The sequence below is a fragment of the Myotis daubentonii genome, chromosome 14 (genome assembly GCF_963259705.1).
Source record: "Myotis daubentonii chromosome 14, mMyoDau2.1, whole genome shotgun sequence".
Classification (NCBI taxonomy): Eukaryota; Metazoa; Chordata; class Mammalia; order Chiroptera; family Vespertilionidae; genus Myotis; species Myotis daubentonii.
Genome location: NC_081853.1, coordinates 48,536,487 through 48,560,072, shown reverse-complemented (window position 1 = coordinate 48,560,072; position 23,586 = coordinate 48,536,487).

Here is a 23,586-nt window from a genome sequence, read left to right as displayed (position 1 = left end):
ATCAGACAGACTTGGGTTTGAATCCCATTTCTGCTTCTTACAGAAGGTTATTTGATATCCCTAAATTCCCTAGTTATAAAATAGGATCAAATACTCAGACAGTGAGGCTTAGTGGTTGAGCACCGACCCATGAACCAGAATGTCACAGTCCAACTCCAGGTCAGGGCACATGCCAGACTTTCAGGCACGATCCCCAGTAAGGGGTTTGCAGGAGGCAGCTGATTCATGAGTCGCTCTTATCACTGATGTTTCTAACTCTCTCTCCCTCTCCCTTTTTCTCTTTGAAAACAATAAAAACATATATTTAAAAAAGACACTGACTTCATAGAATTGTAATAAAGATTAAATTATATTTAATATTTAAAAACTCCTAGTGTCATGTCTACCTCACAGTAAACATGTGACAGGTAGATATTTTACTTATTAAATGCTTTTGTGTTTTGCTTTTTAAAAATATTTTTATTGTTGAGAGCATTATAGATGTCCCCCACCCTAAGTGCTTTTGAATGGATTAATAAATTAGTAAATTAGTGAGTCAACTATTGGAATCACAGTTCAGGCTCTGTCTACTTCCAGTGCTGTCAACTATGGTAAGTTACTAGCTCCTTGAGGCATCACCCTGAAGTAGAACCTCCAAGAAGAGTGCAGGACACTCTTCCCTGGTGATCCCTGTGGCATCCACCTGACATTCATTCGTGGATACACATTCAAGAACCACTTGAGAAGCTGATTTCAAAGATCACTCATCAATAAGCTAAAATGCTAATCACAGTCAACTCCCAGTTTGTCTTTTTTTCTTCTTCTTCTTCAATTTCAAGGGACAGTGGGAGGGGGGAGTCTGCTATGCCATAAGACTATAATCATGTCTATTGCTACCAAGGCATTCCTAAAGCAGCAGCCATCATTTGAATAGCACAACATGTTAGCATCATGAATGATGCTCTTTCTAAAAGCATGCTTTACATGGCGCCCAAGCCAGAGTCCAGTTAGAACCTCCTTTTTAATGAGCTGGTGTCAGTGAGATGTGACAAAGCATTTGACACATTAACTGCTTCTCAAAGACAGGAACATGTGTCCAATAAAGCTGCTAAGCTAAGAAAAGGAAAAAATGAGGCTGAATCTGAGTCATAGCAATGTCCCAAATTGAAACATTTTATGCCAACATAATGCCTCCCTTCTGTGCATGTATGAATGTCAAATGCATACAGAGTACCTGTTTATCTGCTCACAGTCAGTCCATTTTTAAAGCCGGGCAGGAACACATTTGCTGACCCAGGAAACATAAATGACATCATTACCTAATGAACTGTTGCAGAATTCATTGGAATGTGGCCGTCCTTTTGAAAAGTATGAATCTTTCCAGTGATTAAAGTGATTTAGACAGGAGTAGTTCAGAGTAGACAATATTAATTTAGGAATGAGTCATTATGTTTAGCACCAGTCTGGAACCTAATGAGCTGATTCAAATTCATTTAAATCACTTGGAAAATACATACAGAAGCTGCACAGTATACATAATTTGGAACCAAAAGACATTTCCTCTAAAAACCAATATAATTCCATCAGTAGGAATAAGATAAATCCACAGATTGTTTTCCCCCCAAATTACTGGGCTGCTTCAGGCCCGCGGTTTTAAAATGAACTGAGACTGTAGAAGCATCTGAATTTAAAACTTCATTTGAAAATAAAAATGAGTGAGTGAAAAGGCTAAGTAAAGATATTTCATTATGTACTTAAATGACAGGTTTACAGACTAAGACGTGATATCACTTCGACTATGAAAGTTACTTTTGTATTGAACCGTGGTTCATTTGTGGAAGGATGCTAGCAATCTTAGTCCCATTGGCAAAGAAATCAGAATTAGAAAACTAATTAAATAGTAATAAAAACACTTACAAGATAAAGTATACTTATACAACTTAATGGACCAAAGTAAAGAAATTTGCCAAAATTTGGGAAATTTTGGACAAGAGCTTGCATGAAAAATGAGTGGAAAATATGAAACTCACTTAAATTTTTTGAGGAGCCATGCCTTGCTTGTCTGCATTTTTTTTTAAAAAAAAAGTCATTTAATAATAGTTTTGCAGACACGGATTGTTAAGCCTTGGTCATAGGTGATTTGTGGGCTTCTATTTCATTCTATGTATTGACTGTTGATTAAAGTGAACTATCAATGGGGATTTGTAAGCCTTGGCCAGTGGTTATTTTGATAGGAGCGTGAGACACAGCCCTGGCCAATGAGACATAAAACAAATGCCCTGAGGGCTTCTGGGAAGTTATCGTCACTCAATGAGTGAAGGGACTTAGAGGTACAAACCAGTGATAGCCCATGGACACCAATCGACAGGTGAAGGCCTGGGATGGTGGGGTGGGAGCGAGGTGGAGGTGAGCAAAGGCAGGTAAATAAGGAACATCTGTACTACTCTCAACAATAAAATGGACTGAAAAAGAGAAGAAAAACACGAACCTAAGATTTCCCCTCCTATTTTTAGGATATGATGCTTTGCAGCTGGCAGCCATCGTCCAAATGTCACAGAGAAGCTGACCAGGAGCTCGGACATCATGGAACCAGTCAATTCACGGGCCCTGCACCTACTCGGCCTCCCAACTGCTTGTTACCTGAGGCGACAAAATTCCCAGGCGTTAAGCCAGGTCTTTTGGATTTTCAGGCACTTGTACCTGTAAGTACCCGGATTGGTATCCAGACTTTCACACGTAGGAATTACCTAATTGCCTTCCATCAATATTCCACTGCCTGAGCACACATCGGCAGGAAAAGTTCCTTCTGCCCAGCTTTTATGTAAAGGCCTCTCTGAGTTTATCTGTCTTTATACCACATGGTGATTAAGAGAATACTTCAATAAATTTACTTCTGCTGACTCCTAGATTCTGGTGTTAAATGATATAAGTTTAAAGAAAGCAATTTTTTCTCAGGATGAAACTAATTGCATTGACCTAGAGATTACCATACGGCAATATACTTAGTTCCTCTCTCCAGGCTCAGAAATAGACATTAGCTATTGCAGGAATACAAATTCTCTCCCCTCCCTACTCACACACAATACGCCACGGTGTTATCTTATGACCTCTCCTCCCTTTGGGGTCCGCACTTTCTCTTTTATTCATGAAAAGCAAACTTCCTTGCATTCCATATGCAGGATAAGATTATTTCACTTGATGAGTGAATGGAAGAATTAGAAGCAACGTATATATATACACAATGTATAGGGGAATGTCTATCTCCTAAATGTTTAATAGAGAATTTTCACTTATCAGAGTGAATTTTCTGAGGTCGCTGGCAGTAAGAAAATGCCAAATTACCTCCCCAACTCACCCTGGTCCCAGCTTACAGTTCTTCAAGAAATGTGTGATTTGTGGGACAGCTTTGGTTGGATTAAGAAACAAGATCTCAATGTATATTATTGCACTAAAAGATAAAATTACATTAGAGTGGTTTACATTAACAGTCCCTTCTGCTAAATACCATACAGCCTTTCACACAGGACACGGACTCTAAGAAATTTCTAGAAGCAAAATTTTGGTCAAAGAGAGTATGCAATCTAAATTTTGATAGTTGGTGCCAATTTCCAAAAAAGAAAATTCTATTCTCACCGAAACTAGATGAAAAAATTTGTTTGCACACACACCTACCAGCACTTGTATAATCAACATTTTATATTTTGCTAAACTTTTTGGTAAAAAAGTGCTATTTTATTATTATTTTAATATACATTTGTTTAACTTTCTATACATTCAAATTATTTTTAATTTATAAAAATTCATTTATTTATATTACTTTCTGTAAAAATGTCTTTTCATATTATTTATGTCAAGTAATATGTTTGATTATAAATATAAAGCTGTAATTAACCCGCTGTACGGCATATGTGTTGAAAACTGCTATATTCCCATTTCATCATCTGTCTTTGACTTTATGTTTATTGCCTTGTATTTAAATAACAATGTAGTCATCTTTCACTTTCTCACTTTGTTATGCCTTCTGAGTTCTCAACACATTTTCTTTTAGTATTTTCATGCTTTCATAAATCTTTCTTTATAAGAAGGTAAATTAGCTTTCATTGTTCTCAAGTTTGTGTGCTTCAGTGTGTTAATTAATGCATTTATTTTATTCATTTGAATTGCAAGTCTCATTTTGTTATGTTTCTATCTTTACTTAAGTATATTTCTGTGCCTCCTTTTTTGTTTCAAAGAATGTATTTCTGACGTATTAACAAATTCCTTTTTTAAAATATATTTTTATTGATTTCAGAGAGGAAGGACGAGGTAGAGAGAGATAGAAATGTCAATGATGAGAGAGAATCATTGATCAGTTGCCTCCTGCACGCCACACTAGAGATCGAGCCTGGAACTCAGGCATATGCCCTGACCAGGAATCAAACCATGACCTTCTGGTTCATAGGTTGATGCTCAACCACTGAGCCATGGCGGCCAGGCATTAACATATTCTTTTAACCGCAACTTTATATTTCACTAGCTGGTAGAATATACCCTGCTCTGGGACATTTTTACTTATTCTATTTTTCATATGTAACTAATAATCCCTTTTAAATAATTAAATATCAAATTTATCAATTAATTCATTCAGTGCTACTTTAAAAATATAAATATCTTCTAGCACTAAATTATGTCTTTTATACCATTTATTCAAATATTTTAATTTGCCTTAAAAGAATCTTAAAATAGGGTTTATATTAATTATAAATGGTTTTTGTTAATTATTTGTATCTCTGTAACCAACCAATATATTGATTTCTCCTCAAGGACCTAATTATTTCTTAGTTGCTTCTCTCGGGCATTGAAATTCTCTTAGTAAAATTTGCAAATATGGATAATGTTGGTTTTTCTTTTTAATTTATATCCTTTTATAATTAACTTATCAATATACACTGATTAAAAGACAAGCCATGACCCTCATGGAGCTTATATTCTACCAAAGCTGGCATTTTCCTCTTGCATATCTGCCCTGGACACACTCCTAGATTTCAGTATCCGTGGTGATGTCCTGCATTTAACAAGAATGCTTCCATTATGTAACCCTAAGCATGATGCTGTCACTTTGAAATACATGCGCGGGCTTAACATACATCCAGGGGTGGGCAAAAGTAGGTTTACAGTTGGGAGTACAAAAACCACAGAATTAGGAAAACTATTGTAATAATCATATTCTGCTTGTATTTTTCCATAGGAACAAATATATGCCTACTCCTCTATTTATCATTAAAATAGTCACAGTTTACTATTGAGAGTTTTCATCAGGAATGGATGTTGAATTTAATCAAATACCTTTGCCACATTTATGGAGGTAATTGCCCCCCCCCCCGCACCCCCCTCCCATCTCCTCAAACCATTAAAATGGTGCAATATCTTAATAGGTCTCTTAAAACTGAACGGTTAGTAGTCTCTTGAAAAGAAATGCAATCTCTGCTTATTGTGTATGATTTAACTAGCCATATGTTGTCTAACTACTCTGTATATTAGATTCCAATAGCTGAGTTTTGTTAATCGTACTAGCAATATTTTGAAGGAATTAAATGAACCCGCTATGCAAATCTCTGCATATTCCAGCCCCTATTTTCACAACACATTCCCACCCCATAGAACAATGGCGAGTGCATGTATGATCTATTTTACAGTATTTTGTTTTTGCTTTTTGAAAGCAAAGCTCAATTGATTTTTCTTCAGAAAGTTGGGCTTCTCAGTCTTCTCCTCATTCACTGGTCTGCTTTGTTAAATGTTATATGTTCATTTCTCACTGCATAGCTAACTGGGGTATTCATGTTTAAGGTCATGATAAAATATTTTGGACAAAACTGTGCGGTATATCATGTTGTATTGATTTTTGTGCTTAGGGTTCATTTTGTATTCCTCTAACGGTATAGCTTATTAGCAACTCAATCTTGAATTTCTTCTGTGATTTTGTTAAAATGTATTCCCTCTGACAACCTTACCTCACTACCCCACCAAAAAAAACAAAACAAACAAAAACACACACACCAAGCCATGATTTTTAAATATATCACTTAATCTACGCATTATATCATGTTGCATGTGTGTTACATAAATATATGAAGCTTTACAATATTATCCTATTTTTTATTAATCAGATTCATTTAATTTCAGCTGATAAATGCCAGTTCTTTAAATTGTGTACAAATGATGCGACCTAATCTCTGTATTATAATGAGCTCAATAGGCATCACTTAGGTAGCAGAATCTATATTATTTATCTGCCATTTGCCACAAAGTATCCATTTCAGGTAGATATAAATGTCTATTTCAGGCCTACTGCAATGTACATTTATTGCTAAGACAAATTAATTCCTTACATCTTCATTAGAAGGACAAAATAAATCCATTCTTCTCAGAGGGCATTTAAAAAATATATATGTATAAATTTATTTATTTCAGAGAGGAAGGGAGAGGAAGATAGAAACATTAATGCTGAGAGAGAATCATTGACCGGCTGCCTTCTGCATGCCCCACACTGGGGATGGAGCCCACAGCCCAGGCATGTGCACTGACTGGGACTCAAACCATGACCTCCTAGCTCATAGGAGCCATGCTGGCTGGGCTCTGAAGGCATTTTAAATGTTAGACCTTGTAATGGTCTTTGTCATTTGCTGAACTGCCTATATTATGCAACTTTAGAAATCATTTGAATTCCTTTACTTTTGGTGTAAGATTTGTGCAGTTTTAATAGAAAGACTGAGAATAAACTGTCTAGAAGGTATACACACTGTAATTCTTATTCTGTACCATGCTCAATTGTCAATGTTAATGTAGTTCATGCCATTCCTATGTTAAATTACTTTTAATTTTGCAAAAGCTACATCCTGGCTAATATATTTATAACGTGTACTTTGATACTGAAAGTAAGAACATATTTCATGGGTAAAACATCTTAATTTTGCCCTCACATTTGGTTGGGAATAAAATTCTAGGTTTTTTCCCTTTCAGAATTTGAGAACTTGCCATTTTCTTCTGTATCCAGTGCTGTTGAGTAAACAGGTGGTTGTCTGCACACATTTTTCTTTGTGAATATCTTTCTGTTGCATTCTGGGAGCTTTTAGAATCTTTCCTTTGTCTCTGAGGTTATGAAATTTCAATGTGCATACATGCGGACAATAATTCATTAATACTGTTTTCCAGCCAATATGACAATTAAATCATTGATCCTTCATTTCAAAACACTGTCTTCTAATTCATTTTCTAATTTCTTCTTTTCACTTGGTTCTGTCCTTCTCTACATAGATTATTTTTATTAGATGGATATGGACTTCTTGGTTATTTCCCCTATTGCACAAAATTCCTCTCTCAAATTATCTATCTCCTTCTGTGGCAGATGTAACACTATCTAGTCACTAAACCATTTTACTTTTCATCAAAACACAATAAAATACCATCTCCTAGCATCCATGTATGTAATTAGGGCCCATCTGGATGAGTTTTGGATGATGGGCCGTCAACAAAGTTATGTGTGTCTCTCTCAGTGTAAGTTGATGATAAGCATCCCGTGTTCCAGCTCTTTCTTCTCTCTTTCCCTTCATCTGAAGGCTGACAGAAGCCAATGCATCTTGGAAGCCAGAAGATGGTGAGACCAAGATAGAAGAAGGTTGGGTTTCTGAGTCAGGGTTAGAAAAGAGCTTTCCAGAAGTGCTGAGCTCCTTTTATTAAGCATCTGGGTTTTAGCCAAAGTTGTTTTATACGGCAGCTTATGTGAATTACACTGACAGGTACTCCTTGATGTTTTAACCTGGATCCTAAGAATATGACTGAATTTATCTTTCAAATAAATAATTTCACTGTCAGCTCTAAAAATGCAACTATTCAACTCAAGTGCTATATTTTAAATGATTTTGGTAATTATAGTTGCTTTGTTTTCATACTTAAACTTTTGCCATTACAGTGCAGGTTAGGGAAAATAAGAAGACAGATGTTTGTGTCATTGGACAAGGATTAGGGTAAGGCAAGCGAGGCAGCATTGTTCAAGAGCAGGGTTGGATCCTATCTAATTTAAAATTATGATATTTTTCATTATACGTTTTTGCATTGTTTAGTACTTTAAAACATTGCTCTAAGGTATTGGATTAAGATATTAATTATCCTGATTACTGAATTTTGCTACCCTTTCAAGCCTCATTTGCCTCAGCTTAGTTGATCTATCGTAAATCATAAACTAGGAGATGCTTCAATGGAAAAGATAGCGCAGTATGGATTTTTGGGTGGGTTGTAAAAAATCCATTTTGCAGCTGCTAATGTAACAACGCTTTTTTGCTTTCAGAACGTTGGCCTGGAGGACAGATGTCACCTTTGCATACCTATACGTGGAATTTCTATAAACAATGATAAGTGAGTCTGACATAATTTCCCTTTAAGACTATAACGTGGAAGATGCATGCCAGCCACATCTTGGATTGCGTGTCAGTAGAGAACCTGAGCCTGGGTATTATTCCTCATTTAACACATCAAATCTACTCCCTCCCCCCTTTCATTCTTTCCTAGTTTTGTTGAGATACAATTGATGTACCATACTGTATAAGTTTAAGATGCCAGTATAATACAGCGATGGCGAACCTTTTGAGCTCAGCGTGTCAGCATTTTGAAAAACCCTAACTTAACTCTGGTGCCGTATCACATATAGAAATTTTTTGATATTTGCAACCATAGTAAAACAAAGATTTATATTTTTGATATTTATTTTATATATTTAAATGTTATTTAACAAAGAAAAATCAACCAAAAAAATGAGTTCGCGTGTCACCTATGACACGTGTGTCATAGGTTCGCCATCACTGGTATAATAGCTTGATATATACATAAACCATCACTACATATAGTAAAAACAACAACAACAACTTGTGATTAGGATTTACTCTCATAGGGAATTTTCAGTAACACATCTATTTTTCACATGTCCCATTCTTCTTTATCATCTGGGAGTAACATTTCCTTGTTGTCTGACTCCAGGCTATGTGCAGCCAATGGGAGGCACAGCAGGGGGTCAGAAGGAGGGAAAGACATAGTTTTGGGTATCCACTCCCCTGGAGCTCTTCTGCGCAGGTCATGGATTGGCAGTGGATGCCTTTCCTTCTTCTAGGTCACCTGTCCTGTCAGGGGCCCTGCCTTACAGTTCTCCCTCTATGTTCTAGCAACTCCCTCTCCACACTCATCCCACCAGGCTTAGTTTGACAATCGCTTCCCTCTGTTGCTTACCCCAAGATGCGTCACTGTTCCCTGTTGGTTTCTCTTAAAAGGACATTCATTACTCATCTTGAGTGTCCCAGGGAAATACCTGATAATATTAGGGGTCCGATGTACTCATTAGTCATTTGAATCAAGTTTTTGGATGATTGAATTCAAAGCCTGTGGAACTAGATTTAGAAGAAAGTTCATCATGATGTGTGATGGTCAGTTCTTCCACGTTTCATGAGGAAACTTAATAGCCATAATATTTCTTTCAAAGTTCAGTTTCACTTTCATCCATCTCCTTCGGAGTGAGAAGACATGGTGTATTAAGCTACAAATAGAAACTTGAATTTATGTCACAGTCACTTTATGTCACTTAATTATTGGGCAGTAGGACCATGAGAGTAATGTACTTATATGCTGTGGCTGCGTTATTTTATTTAAAATTTCCAAAGTTACTTCAAGTAATTGTCAACCAAACCTTTTGCTGTATGCCATCTATACAAGCCGCATGTATTTAAAGCTGTGTCTGATTTAGGGCAAAAAAAATATCAACGATTTTAAGTTAATGACATTGCACGAGAAGATGAATTTATCAGACTCATGGGGAAATTGAGTCAAGTTATCCTGGACACCTGGATACCAGCTTATGCACAATTTTATCCAAGCCTCTTTAAAACATGTCACTTAATTAGGCATATGGTAAGGAGAAAAATGACGGGAAAATGTATGACGTATTCAGTAAAGGTAGCAATCCATTTGATAAATTCCTATCTCCCAACCATCTGGAGGTGCCAGATTGGCAGGATTCTCGTCAGCATTTTGTGTATTATCCATGCTTCACCAGGCAAGAAATGGCATCCCTCAGCACTCTCAAATGCTTAAAACGACGGATTCCGTTAACGTGTTGCTAACGACTCTGCAATATTTCTTTAAAAATAGCTCTTTTGTATCATGCTTCATGTAAAAGAAGAATTAGGGACCAACAGTATACGCTGCATTCCTTTTACATAATAGCAGAGATTCAAGCACAAGGGACCCTCCCTTTCATGACACCTGAGGGTATATCTTCTTTGTCTTTTGAGACCTCTTGCCACCTGGGACTCAGGTTAAATACAGCAGTGGGTATCACTCTCTAGAGCAAGCATGTCAAACTCGTGGCCCACGGGCCACATGTCTCATTTATTTGGCCCGTGTTTGCCTTTGAGTTTGACATGCTTGCTCTAGAGTGAGCCACACATTTAGGAACTGCACATAGTAAGATGAGCGCATCATTTTTGTGTTAAACATAAGCAACGCAGTGACATGTAGTTGAGGCAGAGTAGGGAAAAAATTGTAAATTTAAGCTCTAGTCTACCCTTTTAGTAGTTTTCTTAAAATATACTTGGACAGTTTTCTTCTCTGCTAATGACATGTACTTTTGATGGGCCTAGATTCTACTTAATAATAATGTGAGCTACAGTCCTCTGCAAAATTATTATTTTATTTATATTACAGGTCATAGTATGCCTAAAGACAATATCTATAATAAATCAGTAAGAACTGAAAGGTAATTTCAAGTTACAAATTAAAGAAGTAAATACAATGAAACATATGAATTAAAGAGTAATTCTTCAAAGTAAAATAGTATCTGAGAACTTTCTAAACCTAGAAGTTTCAAGATATAGCTAAAGGTTCACTGATAGGAACATTTGGTTCTGGGATTTTTCCAGTTTTTCCATTTTAACAACAACCAAAACAACTAATTGAATTATTACTCTAAAAGGAGTGAAATTGAACTTACTGCTGTAAAAGAAATATGAATCTCAATGCTGAAGATGCACTACCTCTTAAGAAAGTGAGAGAAATAGAAAATTCCTATTTCTTGGAAAACATACTCTTGACACATTTAGGATCCAGCCAGACAATGAAGCTGAACTGAAGAAATATGACTTTAAATGTAGAAAAGAGAAAATCAAACTCAAGATCTGTTTTGTAAAGCAGAAAACATAATAACAAGAAGAAAACAGGGCCTTGACATCTGAGAAGCAGATTGCATATAATTTTAAAACACTAAGTAGGTAACCAAGGAACCCAAGAGCAATGAAAAGATGGTTTCTGCCTTTAACATTCAAACTTAGTTCTATTTGGTTTTGTTTTTAACATTTCAATATATGTTTCCTGGAAATTTCAGTTGAGAACCGTCCTTGAATATTGAAGAAATGGCTTAGAGTGATTCTAATATTTCCCAAACACGGGGCAGAAGACTGACTAAAAATATGCAAGTACGTCTGAGAACCCTCCTTCCAGGTGTTCTGGTAGATGTCCCAGAGGGATGGAGGAGTGGGCTACGAGGGAAATGAGCTGAATGAAAGGAAATTTAAACCCAAGTTCAAATAACATTTCCGTTGAAAGCTTCATGAACACACAGGTAAACTGAAGCAACAAAAAGCATAGAAATTTATGATGAGACACAGAATTCCAAAGCAGGAAGTAAAGACCTACAGAGTTTTTGCCATAAGCCTATAGATAATTATTATTCTTTTGGGAATGTCCTTTACAGTATCTGGTCGAGAGAATGGATTTCCTCTAAAAAGGAAGATATATAAAATGTATGGCAAAAAAGAGAAAGTGGTCTTTCTTCTCCGTTCTCCAGAACATACTACCCTGCCACTCTTCTCTTCAGTAAATATTCTATGCGAGGTGACTTTCGCTTCGTTTTCCAGAGGTCATGATATTCTCAGGACATATCTACCTGGAGCCAAGAATCACATATTTTTCCCATCATGTACTGTGCATGGGATCAAGAGTCAGGATTTTCATGTTAGACAGAGCATCTTGTTTTACAGGGGAACATCTTCTACATCTTTTAGAATACGTGTAACACTTGCCGTGCATGTGGGATGTATGTTTTGTCTGGTCTCCCTGTGATAGTAAGAACCTGGAGAACATATGCATATCCTACCACCAACCAAAGTGCTGTTCACATGATGGCCATTAATAAATTGGACTGAAAAGATGAGTGTTTATTAATAAATAAAAGAGAAAAGAAAGGTTTCCAGAATTACGTTCTAAAAAAATCAGAGGGATATGTGATAAGTGTAAGAGAGAAAAGATTATATACTCACCATGAAAATCTAAGTTCATATTCCCTGAGCTGGATAGTCAGGGGAATCTGTAATATTCCCATGACTTACTATGTTTCACCAAAGGGGTATGCTTAACAAAGGAAAGCCAAATAACTTCACTACTAAGATATAAAAGCAGGGAAAGGTGAAAAGAAAATTAGAAAGAAAAATCAGGAGAAAGGAGAACATGTTGCAAGTGTTCCTACAGACATGAGAACTTCAGGAGGTCAGCAACTGTCTTCAGCAGTTCATGTGGCAAGATATTTTTATTTATGGTTTTATTGAACAAATTGTATTGATTACCCACAATGTGTCAAATTAACTTCAGGGATCGTCCTACCAGACCTCAGAGTCTGGAAGAGGCATGGAACCAACGAACGTAAAACCTAATGTCGTGTGATCAGCACCATGAAGGTGAATGCTGTGAGGCAAACCGACAGAGCAGAGGAGAGAGCCGTGAGGGAGATGTGAAGAAGATACATGTTACCCAGTGAAGACGGCAGGGCCAAGGATGACAGAGAGAGAAGACATGGTGACTTGTGGCACACATTTTGAATGAATTGATTACTTAATGGCCACATGTTTTCTAAAAGAATGCGTTTCCACAGAGAGGTGATAATAATACCTAAGGTCTCCTGGCCAGGGGTCTGATGCCTTACTTGGGCCTCCTGGACCCCTGCTACAAGCAAATGGCTGCAGTGCAGCCTGTGTTTTTAGATGCACAAAGTGGTGAAGGCAAGGTCCTTTTATAACAATCACTTGAGAATATAGTTGTTAAGAGTACAGACTTAGAGGACAGATTTCCGACAAACTTCTGCCAGCAGTATGCAAGATTGGGAAGTGATCTACGCTTCAGTTTCCTCATCAGAAATTAAAAGGTACACCATATACTTTAAGAGCTGTTGTGAAGGAAATACCTGATGGAGAGTTGTGCATGTCAATTATTAAGTGAACATTATTTTACTAATGTTATTCGTATCTTAAGGATGTTCCTAGCTGATGGAAAATTTTAAAACACAAGAATAACCAGAAAATCTTTGCTAAAAACCCTTTTATCCAAATAAAATTACTGAAAATGTTGTCTATTTTCACAAGAAATGTATCACCTTAATAAATGATTACCAATTTGAAGGCCAAGTTCATTGAAATGCAGCTGAGGTCCCCTCCCCACGGAATTTGAGATCCCCTAGTTAAAACCCTTCCAGGCAAGGGGACAATGCTCATCTTGAGAACAATTGAAAAGGGGCTCCTTTGACAGGGTATATGATGATCCCTTCAGTAGTGAATAATGAAAGCATAAGTCATCACACTACCCTTATGGCTGTTCTTAGAGAATCAGAGAGAAGATTAACAGGGATGTGAAGGAACTAGGGAACCCAAAATCTAAATAATATATAAAGTAGAAATAAAGAGGTTGAGAGCAATATGGCCAAGATAGGAAGCCTAAATGAATGGGCATCTACCAAATTTATGGCCATGCTATTTATGTCCCCAGTGAGGTCAGGAGGAAATTAGATATCGAGAGAAGATAATAATTAAGCAGAATAATTTTCTTTGACTACATGTGAGAAACAACCGACTGAGGGTGTGGGGCTTCCAGCATGGAGGAGTGAGGTGCTCGGCTGAATCTGTATCAAACAAAACAACAATTCACAGGATGGAACAATTATTATTTTTCTAAAATATTTTCACTGATTTTTAGAAAGGAAGGGAGCGGGAGAGTGAGAGAGATAGAAACATCAATGATGAGAGAGGATCGCTGATTGGCTGCCTCCTGCACACCCGACACTGGGGATCGAGCCCGCAACTTGGGCATGTGCCCTGACTGGGAATCCATCCATGACCTCCTGGTTCATAGCTTGACGCTCAACCACTGAGCCACACAGGCCGGGCATGCAAAACAATTGTTTAACATTTCTGAAAATGTTCCTAAAAGCACACAGAAAATAGAGACATACTTATCCAAGGAAATCTAATAAATCTCAGTACAACACCAGGGGTCTGTGCCCTATGAGGCACATCCATGCTCTTGTCCCTTCCCCCCAACCCTGCTTCACGTAAATGGAAACTGGTTGGGAACACCTCAGAAAACAGGTGCTCCCTCTCCCCTTAGCTCCCAGTTTAGGGCTATGCAGTGTCAACCTCAGAGAAGCAGATCACTGGTGTTTCTCCAACACTATCCCCTCCCTGTCTTGTGTTGCAGAAGCTCTATTCTCGAGGGCACGAATAACATAACTGACTCCTTTCTCCTGCACAGCCCCTACTCAAAGGTGAAAGATCTCCTGAGACATGGCAGGCTGAGGATATTGGAGCCCTGAGTGCCCCCCCCCCCCTCCACACCCCCCCGCCCCCCCGCAGGTACCTACTAGGGCAAAGACTTCATTCTAGGAAGGGCAAATGGAGAAGAGCAGAATCTAATACCCACTTGAAGGGCAGGGCTCACTACTCATGCTCCCAGCTCTGGTTTAGTTGCATAGGGATTGTGCCCAAGGGCAGGAGGCAGTTCTTAAGGCTGGAGGGCTTTGCAGCTTTACTTAGGGAAATGCCTTTATTTGAAACATCTCCTAAAGAATTTTATACCTACACAATGGCGGCCTTGTCAAACAAGAGATACCTTGCTGGGGAGAAACTAAGAGGTAACGACATATAAGATGGCAGATCGGCTAGAAGTTTAGCAGAGAGAACCAGAGAAAGACATCACAAAGAAAAGCCCTCCTGGGATCAAGATAACCCCAGAGACTGGTAAGGCTGTGCACTTGTGTGAGGCTTAATCCACTGAGAAGCAATCAGGGCAAGACCTGGGCAGACTTGCAAGCATTCCCAGAGTCACACACAGATCCATCAACACAGGGTGAAGCGTCACTGACACAGAATTTAGAGACAGCCTTTGATCAAACACTGGCTGAATAATAAGCTGCTCTTACCCACTGGAAATTTCTAGAAATCCAGACTTAAGAAAAAATCACACTCATTCCCCCCAGTCTGCAAGACCTGGCGTGTGCCCTGGTCTACGCTCTCAGGAACAATCAAAGAGGAAACTTCCAAGCAACTATTCCCTGGCTGAACATGGGGCAAGAACATACATAATATAGGATAGCAGCCTCGAAGCCCCACACATCCAACACGAAAAGATGAAAAAATAAATAGCTAGGAGACTCAAGGACAACCTCTCAACAACTGGCTTATGCTGACCCAGGAGTAACAGCAAGGTAGCCAGACTAGAAGATGAAAATAAGAAACAAAATGTGAACAGGGATATCAGAGGCTGTCTACAACGAGGGAAATAAACTTCACAGAGTTACTTCAAATATATATATGAAGCCACTTTAAAATGAAGTTGGAGGTGCCATCCTAAAGGAACTGCTTTGTACTTCTTACTCCTCAAACCTTTGGAATGTTAAAACAGGGCAAAAAAAAAAAAAAAAAAGTTTGAGTGGAGCCTAAAGAAACATTGTTATTCTTTTGGATCCCAAATAAAAATACTTGTTGCCCTTGAGTCAACCTACTCTTTGGAAAGATAATGAGAAAGCAGTTATTAGTGACTACGGGACTAATGACTACCAGGCTGGAATTTTAAAAATATTCTTTACAATTAGCATCACTGTGTTAGCTTATCTTCATTTACAGAAATCCCATTCTTCTACTGATGTGTTTCCTTCCCTTTCTCATAAACACGCCTTGCCTTTATCTCCTAATCTGAATACTATTTGGTTTTCTCTGCCTGAATCAGTGCTTCCGGAATAGTTATTCTTTTGGATCCCAAATAAAAATACTTGTTGCCTTTTAGTTTGCTTTTCATATTGAGATTAATAGATATATGTCCTAGGCAGGGGGGGTTGGAAAATCATTATTTAGAGTTGCTATTTTTCCTAAAAAATCCAATTGTTATTAAAAATTAAAAGACTTGCCAAGAAATAGGAAATTATGCCAAATAGTAACAAAAGAAAGCAATAAAGCTTACTACAGAGGGGGAAGGGGGCAAGAGCAAATATCTAACATAGCAGACAGAAAGTTCACATAAGCTTTTATAAATAAGTTAAAAGAACAACAAATAGCATTTCTAAAGAATTAAAAGATGGTATAATGACAATGCCTTGTCAAATAGGAAGCATCAATGAAGAGACAGGAAAACTATATATCTATATTAGCACTTATATCTATACATCTATAGCCATGTCTATATTCAAAAGAAAATTCTAGAGTTGAAAGTTATTATAACTAAAAATTTAAAAATTATTAAAGAGGCTAACAATAGATTTGAGGTAGGAGAAGAAAAAAATCAACAAACTTAAATATAGATTATGTAATCTGAAGAACAGGGAAAATGAGGTAAAATTAACAGAATGCTAGGAAATTTGGGACAGAATTAAGCACAGCAACATATTCGTAATGGGTTTAACAAGAAGAGAAAAGATAGAGAAAGGAACAGAAACGATATTCAAGGAAATACTGGCCAAAAAATCTTCAAATCTAATGAGAAAACACATACAAGAAGCACAGGATTTCCAAGCAGGATGAACACAAAGAGACTCACACCCAGGCACCTCATAATGAAAATGTTGAAAGGCGGAGATAGAGAAAATCTTAAAACACTAAGAAAAGTATGAATCAACATGCACAAAGGAACCCCAATAATATTAACATCTGATTTCAGGTTTGAAACAATGAAGGCCAGACAGAGACAGTGGATAGCGCATTTAAAATGCTGAATGTAAAAAACACTCAATGAAGAATCTTATATTTTAAAAAAAGCATCCTTCAAAAGAATAAGCAAAATAAAAACAGACCCAGAAAAAACAAAATTGTAGAGAGTTGTTGTAATCAGATTCCTGATTCGTAGTAAATACTAAAGGAAGTTTTCCAGGCTGAAAACACGCAAAACCACTTGGCAATTAAGAGTTCCCGTAAAAGTATAAATCTGAAGTAGATTTTGATAAGTTAACATATATATTGAAAGCTCTTGTGCAATCACTAATAACTTAAAAATATATTTGACAAATCATTAAAGGTATTAACATGTTAAATTATAAAATATCCACCAATACACAAGAAAAATAAAGAGGAACAAAGTAAAAGTAAAAGAGAAATAAAGGAATAAATAAAACAGGACACATATGCAAAACAAAAAGCAAATGGCAGATGCAAATACAACCAGATCAATTAGAACATTAAAAATGAATGGGCTGTTATCAGCAGTAAAAAGGAATCAAGCGCAGATTCACATTGCAGCAGGATAAACCTTGAAAACCTTCTGTTGCCCTAGCTGGTTTGGCTCAGTGAATAGAGCATCAGCCTGCGGACTGAAGGGTCCTGGGTTCGATTCCAGTCAAGGGCACATGCCTGGGTTGCAGGCTCGATCCCCAGTGGGGGGCATGCAGGAGGCAGCCTATCAATGATTCTCTCTCATCATTGATGTTTCTATCTCTCTCTCCCTCTCACTTCCTCTCTGAAATCAATAAAAATATATATTTAAAAAAAAAAGAAAACCTTCTGCTAAGCGCAAGAAGCAAGTCACCAAAGATCACATAACTGTATGATTCCATTTAGGAAAATCCAGAGTGACCTAAAGTGAGTTTGGGTTGCCAAGGACTAGGGGCTAGTGGGGAGGGACGAGAAGAATGTGGAGTTGTTGCCGCCGTTGGTATGGCATTTTGAAGGGGGGGGGGGGTAAATTCTAAACTTAGTTCTTAATGATGGTTGCAAAGCCCTTTGGATGTACTGAAACACATTAAAATTGTGCACATGAATGGATTTTCTGAAACATGAATTGTATAGTAACAAATATGTTTAAAAAATAGCCATCAAGGTGTCAAATTGAAAAGCCCAAGAGTAAAGGTGTGTTGCTTCCTCAGCATCAACATGAGTTGCCTCATCCAATCTCTCCAAAGTAATCAAAGCCTTTGCTCAAGCTGGCCCCTTTAGTTTATATGTCCTTCCCCGAATGTCCATCTTGTAATCTAAAGACCTTTTAAAAATGTCACTGCTATGCTCCGCCCAATAGTTGGAGTTTATTTGTTATTTTATTATTTCTTCTTTTTGTACTTTGTAGGATGTCAATAGTAGCATTCATCCCTTGGCTTTGAGAAGGTTGTTTATGTATCTATCCCCTCTGCTAATCTGTGGGTTTCCTCAGAGTAGGGTTAATACCTTGCATATTGGTATTTTTCCCTCAGTGCCTAAGCCCTTGATATACTTAAATAATATTTGTATAACAAAAGATAAGCATAAGATGTTGGATTATATGGCTGAGAAAACAGCCTCACATTTCCATGGGTTACTGTAACACAAGCTTTGATTGTTTTTGATTAGCTGGTGGAACAGTACCCTAAAAACAACATTGCTCAAAAGGTACAGAAAATAGAAGTCCCATGACATCTTCTATTTAACTCTTGCTTTATTAAATGTTATTCAATAGAAAAAAATAAATTAAACTTCATCAAAATTTCTAAAATGTTGTTCATCAAACTACATCATCAAGAATAAGAAAAGATACCCTACAGAATGAAAAAAAAAATAAAAATGGAAACCCTGCATCTGATAAGGGGCTAGTGTCCAGAAAATATCAAGAACTCCTACAACTCAGCAACAACAAGACAATCCCATTTAAAAATGAGAGGAGATAATAGAGGAGTGAGGCTGTGTGGAGTGGAGGTTCCTGCATGTCAGAGGTTCCACAATTGAGCAATTCTCTGGGTAGGCGGGGATCTCTTTTGTCTGAAATACCTCATGGCCTGATTGTCATGTTGAATAAATGTGCGCATCATGTTTCCAGAGACCTCATTTGCAACACAATTTTACCCCCTGGCAATGCACAGGAAACCTCCCTCTAACAGGTTTCTACAAAGGGAATAAGTGATTATTTAAACAGTCCAAAGGGTTGGTGCTGTTGGCAAAATGGAAACAAACGCTTTTGTTAAATGCTTTCAACAGGTATAATACACTTCTAATCAATGCGTGGTTATTATTAGCAAATAGAGAAAATAATGATTAGGCATAATTTTTAATTTTGGCATCATAGAGCATGCCTGTTGACACACATACCAAAAAGTGTGTAAACAGGAGGCATGGATGTTCAAATTTTCCTTTCGTAGCGTCAGGCTGCACAGGTACTGGTTATGATTCATGCCGTTTCTGCAACTGGCACCGCGCAGAGCTGTGGTCACTGAGGGAACACAGCCGCCAGGTTGCTCTCAGCCCAGACACAGTCCAGGTGGAGATGTGGCTGCTCTCAAGTCGCCAGTTGTCACCAGGGGACGCGGGAGGTAAACCACAAAAATGAAGCTGCAAACTTCTTTCAGGTGTGTGTGTGGGGAGGGGTGTGGGAGGGGTGGGTAAGGGAGGTGGGTGTGCAGATAGGATTTCAGGGAGGAGAGGAGCACAACCAGATGTCACAGAGACAGACACTGCCACATGCCTGCTTGCAACCACAGAAAGACAAGTAACTGAATGTAGCAGCACCAGCTGTGCGAAGCTGGCTGGCTCAGGGCGCACGCTGTCAGGGGAGCCTTGATCAGACCACATCTGGTGACGCAGAAGCAGCATTTAAACAGGGAATAGAGAGCAGAGCCAGTATCTGCTAGACTGCAGGATCAGTAAGGGCCCAATGGGGTTCTACTGAATATGGAATTAATAGTTTAGGTCAGCTTCTGCTTAAGGAAATTTCCTCAAGGTAATTGCACAAAACCTCTGTCAGCAGGCTGTCGGAGAAAATGCTTTTCTTGATAGGAAGTTAGAATGGTGGCTCTGGAAGTAGGTGATTTGCCCCCTAGAGAATCCTGGCCATGTCTGGAGATATTGTCCATGTCTGCGGCGGGGTCCTGTTTGCTACTGGCATCTACTGTATAGAGGTCACGGGTGTTGCTGCATATCCTATTATGCACAGGTCATTTCTTACAACAAAGAATTATCCAGCCCAAAATGTCGATAGTTCTGAGGTTGAGAAATCCTGATTTAAAGTCATGTGACAGGTTTGAGGTCATCTTGTTAGACAAATGAAAAAAACAAAACCGAGTTTGCAAAGAGGGTAATTAAGTGAAGCAAGAATGCACAACTGGTTATTGGTGATGTAGAAATTAAAGACAAAATCCCTACATCATCCAGAATGACAATGCCCTGATGAAAAGACTCACAGAATGGCTACTTTTGATGGAAATGAGAGTGTCAGGATAGAAAGAACCAGAACATGACTTGAGTATGGGGCAGGGGGCAGGGAGAGGAACCTCTGGATCAGGAATCAAATTTCCTAGCATTGCTGGGAAAATAAAATATGCATGGGACTGCCCTATGCTATAGATCAAGACCTAGTCATTATTTATTCTCAGCAGGCCCTGCCCAGTAAGATCAGGTCTAAACAGAAATCCAAGGAAGTGACTCCGAGAAATGAAAAAACACACACACAAAAAAACAAGTACGCATGAAGCTCAACACCAACTCGGCTTATTCTAAATGATTTTGAATTTTGAAGACAAACTTGCCCAATGGCACATTTTGCTTATGGTTCATCCTTTGAAAAAGATCAAATAAACAACTGCTTTGTTTTAGTGAAATGCCAATTCTTATTAGACACACAGAAAAAAAACAAAAAAAAACACACCACATAGTCTTGCTGTTTTCAGAAAGAAAGGAATTAAATTTTTTTCTTCTTCTCACCTTTAGATCAAATTTCTTTGCTAGAAAAAAGAAATACTGATGTGAGCGAGCCCCTTTGGATTAGGAAATGTCTTACAAATTAGGTTGAGTAACGTCTGTCTTCTTTCCAGATAAATAAACACTGCCTTCTGCCTTTACGGCATCACTGGAGCAGTTCTAGTGGTTCATTTTTAGGATCTTACTTGGTCTTGTCACATCTCCCCTGATACTCCTGCAACTAAACTCATCTGGCCCTTCAGTAAGTTTAAATTCTATTACATGTGATCTTTTCAATTAGTTCCACTCGTACAGTCACAGAAGCATTCCCCAAAGAAACTATGAAATGAAAAGTTCATGGTGGGTAAGAAAAGAAAAACAAGGCCTCTGGAAAAAGACTTTGGTACTCTGGGGGAAAAAAACAACATATATTTTATTATGATATTTCTCCCTTGAACATTTGAATTCAAAAGATAAGATACAGTTTTAGGATGATTGTCTATCTAATATGGGGAGGGGGGCAGTGATATCAGGAAATACATTAGTCTTTGGAGACCACCTAGATTATAAAATGGGGTAAAGAGGGAAAAGTCTAGGCCAGTGGTTGGCAAACTGCGGCTCGCGAGCCACATGCGGCTCTTTGGCCCCTTGAGTGTGGCTCTTCCACAAAATACCACATGCGGGCGCGCATGTACAGTGCGATTGAAACTTCGTGGCCCATGTGCAGAAGTCGGTATTTTGTGGAAGAGCCACACTCAAGGGGTCAAAGAGCCACATGTGGCTCGTAAGCCGCAGTCTGCCGACCACTAGCTCTTCGCAGTTTGCCGACCACTAGTAGGCTTTTCTCATATTAGCCTGCAAAGCTCCAAATAAGAGAACTTTGATCATATTCTGGTCTCCAGATACTTTTCATTTCCTTTTCAATGGTCTTACTTATTATTTTTGTCTCAACTGAAATAATTCTTCCGCATCTTTGGTGTTTACCCCTTTGAAATATATCTTTGCAGTCCTGACCCTCCATTAGGCATTGCCTTACAGAATGATGAACTACAGGCCCTCCTTTAATCTTGCCCTGTAGATCAGTCCCTTCAGCCTTTGAATTATTTTCTTAATCTTCTGAGGACGCAATTGAAAAAGCTTCATTTCTACAGTAGTCTGCTCCAGGTGCTTGGGAAAATATGAACATCAGGCATGGTGCCTGATCTGCTTACATAAGCAATAATACTTCAAATATATATGATATTGTATGATTTAAATTGTGCCTGATCTGCTTACATAAGCAATAATACTTCAAATATATATGATACTGTATGATTAAAAATTCTTATCACACATTTATTCATTTGATGCCATCATCAACCCTTTAAGACAGGTAGGCCAAGAATTAACAACCTCTCCTATCAATAGCAAAACAAGACCTTGGTAATGCTATGACCAGTCCAAGATACACACCTACTCAAACCAAATATTTTGATTCAAAGCCCAGTGAATCATGTCCCTTTAAGTGGAGTCTAGGATCTTGAATATACATTGTTTTTGCATTTACTTCAGTTGGTAGATGTACAACCCAAGAGTAAATGGCAATTGCTTAGTAGGCACATTTCTAAGTGCCAAGATCAGAGATCTTTTCATAACACAGCCCCAAGTCTCAATAGGATTAGCACAGATATAGCGACATATGAACCCAAGACTAGCAATTGTCTTTCTCAGATAGAAATAAATAGGCATATGTGTTAACCTCCCAAGAATTTTACCTAACATCTAACATTTTCTTATATCCCTATTTTTACTCTTTTTTCCCCCATGTCAGCTTGTATATCCAAAGAGAACTCTAAAAATGTCATTACTAGTCTCTGAGTCCATTACTTCAAATATGCATTCGAAATGAAATATTCAATATTAAAAAAATCAGTATTCTTATCATCAACAACACAGACTCACTGATGTTTGTACTAGAGTCAGGTTACTGGAGTCCTCAAGTGTCATGATGGGCACTGAATGAACCCTATGCCTCTTCATATTTTCCACTTTGCCTGTCACTAGTTTTGGAGGATGTTACTTGGGGCTCTTTTCTTCAATCTCAGACATTAATTCAAAGCATATTAATCTTGGCCACATTTACTCCACTGGTTTATGCATCCATCCATTCACTGGATAGATCATGAACACTTCATGAATCCCTTTCATGGGATTAAAGTCTGTGTCAAGTTCTAAGTCTATTAGAGATTAATAAGACACAATTAATTGAGAACAGAAAGCCTTGAGGCCACTCTGCAGGTTAGGTCAGTACTAGAAAGTGTCTCTCCTTATGCTGGCCCATGAGTGCCCTGTCTTAGTCTGGGCTTCTCAGAAAAAAAAAAACAGACAAAAAATTAATTGAAGGGAACAAGAATGGAGAAAAGGCAAGTAGGAAAGAGGAAAAGACAGAAAGCAAATACAAAGATATATTCTTGAGCTTGTCATGCCTCTGGCAACTGGAACTTAATCCTCTGGATTCCTCTAAACCTTCATGTCTAACTTGTCTCAAGTTTCTGCTAAAGGAATGAAGCATTTATCTGCTAGCTCTCATGCCCCACTGGTCAGAGTTGCCGCAAGAAGTGTTCTATTCCTCACATTCCCGTGTGTGCATAAGTCCCTGCAACTCTCT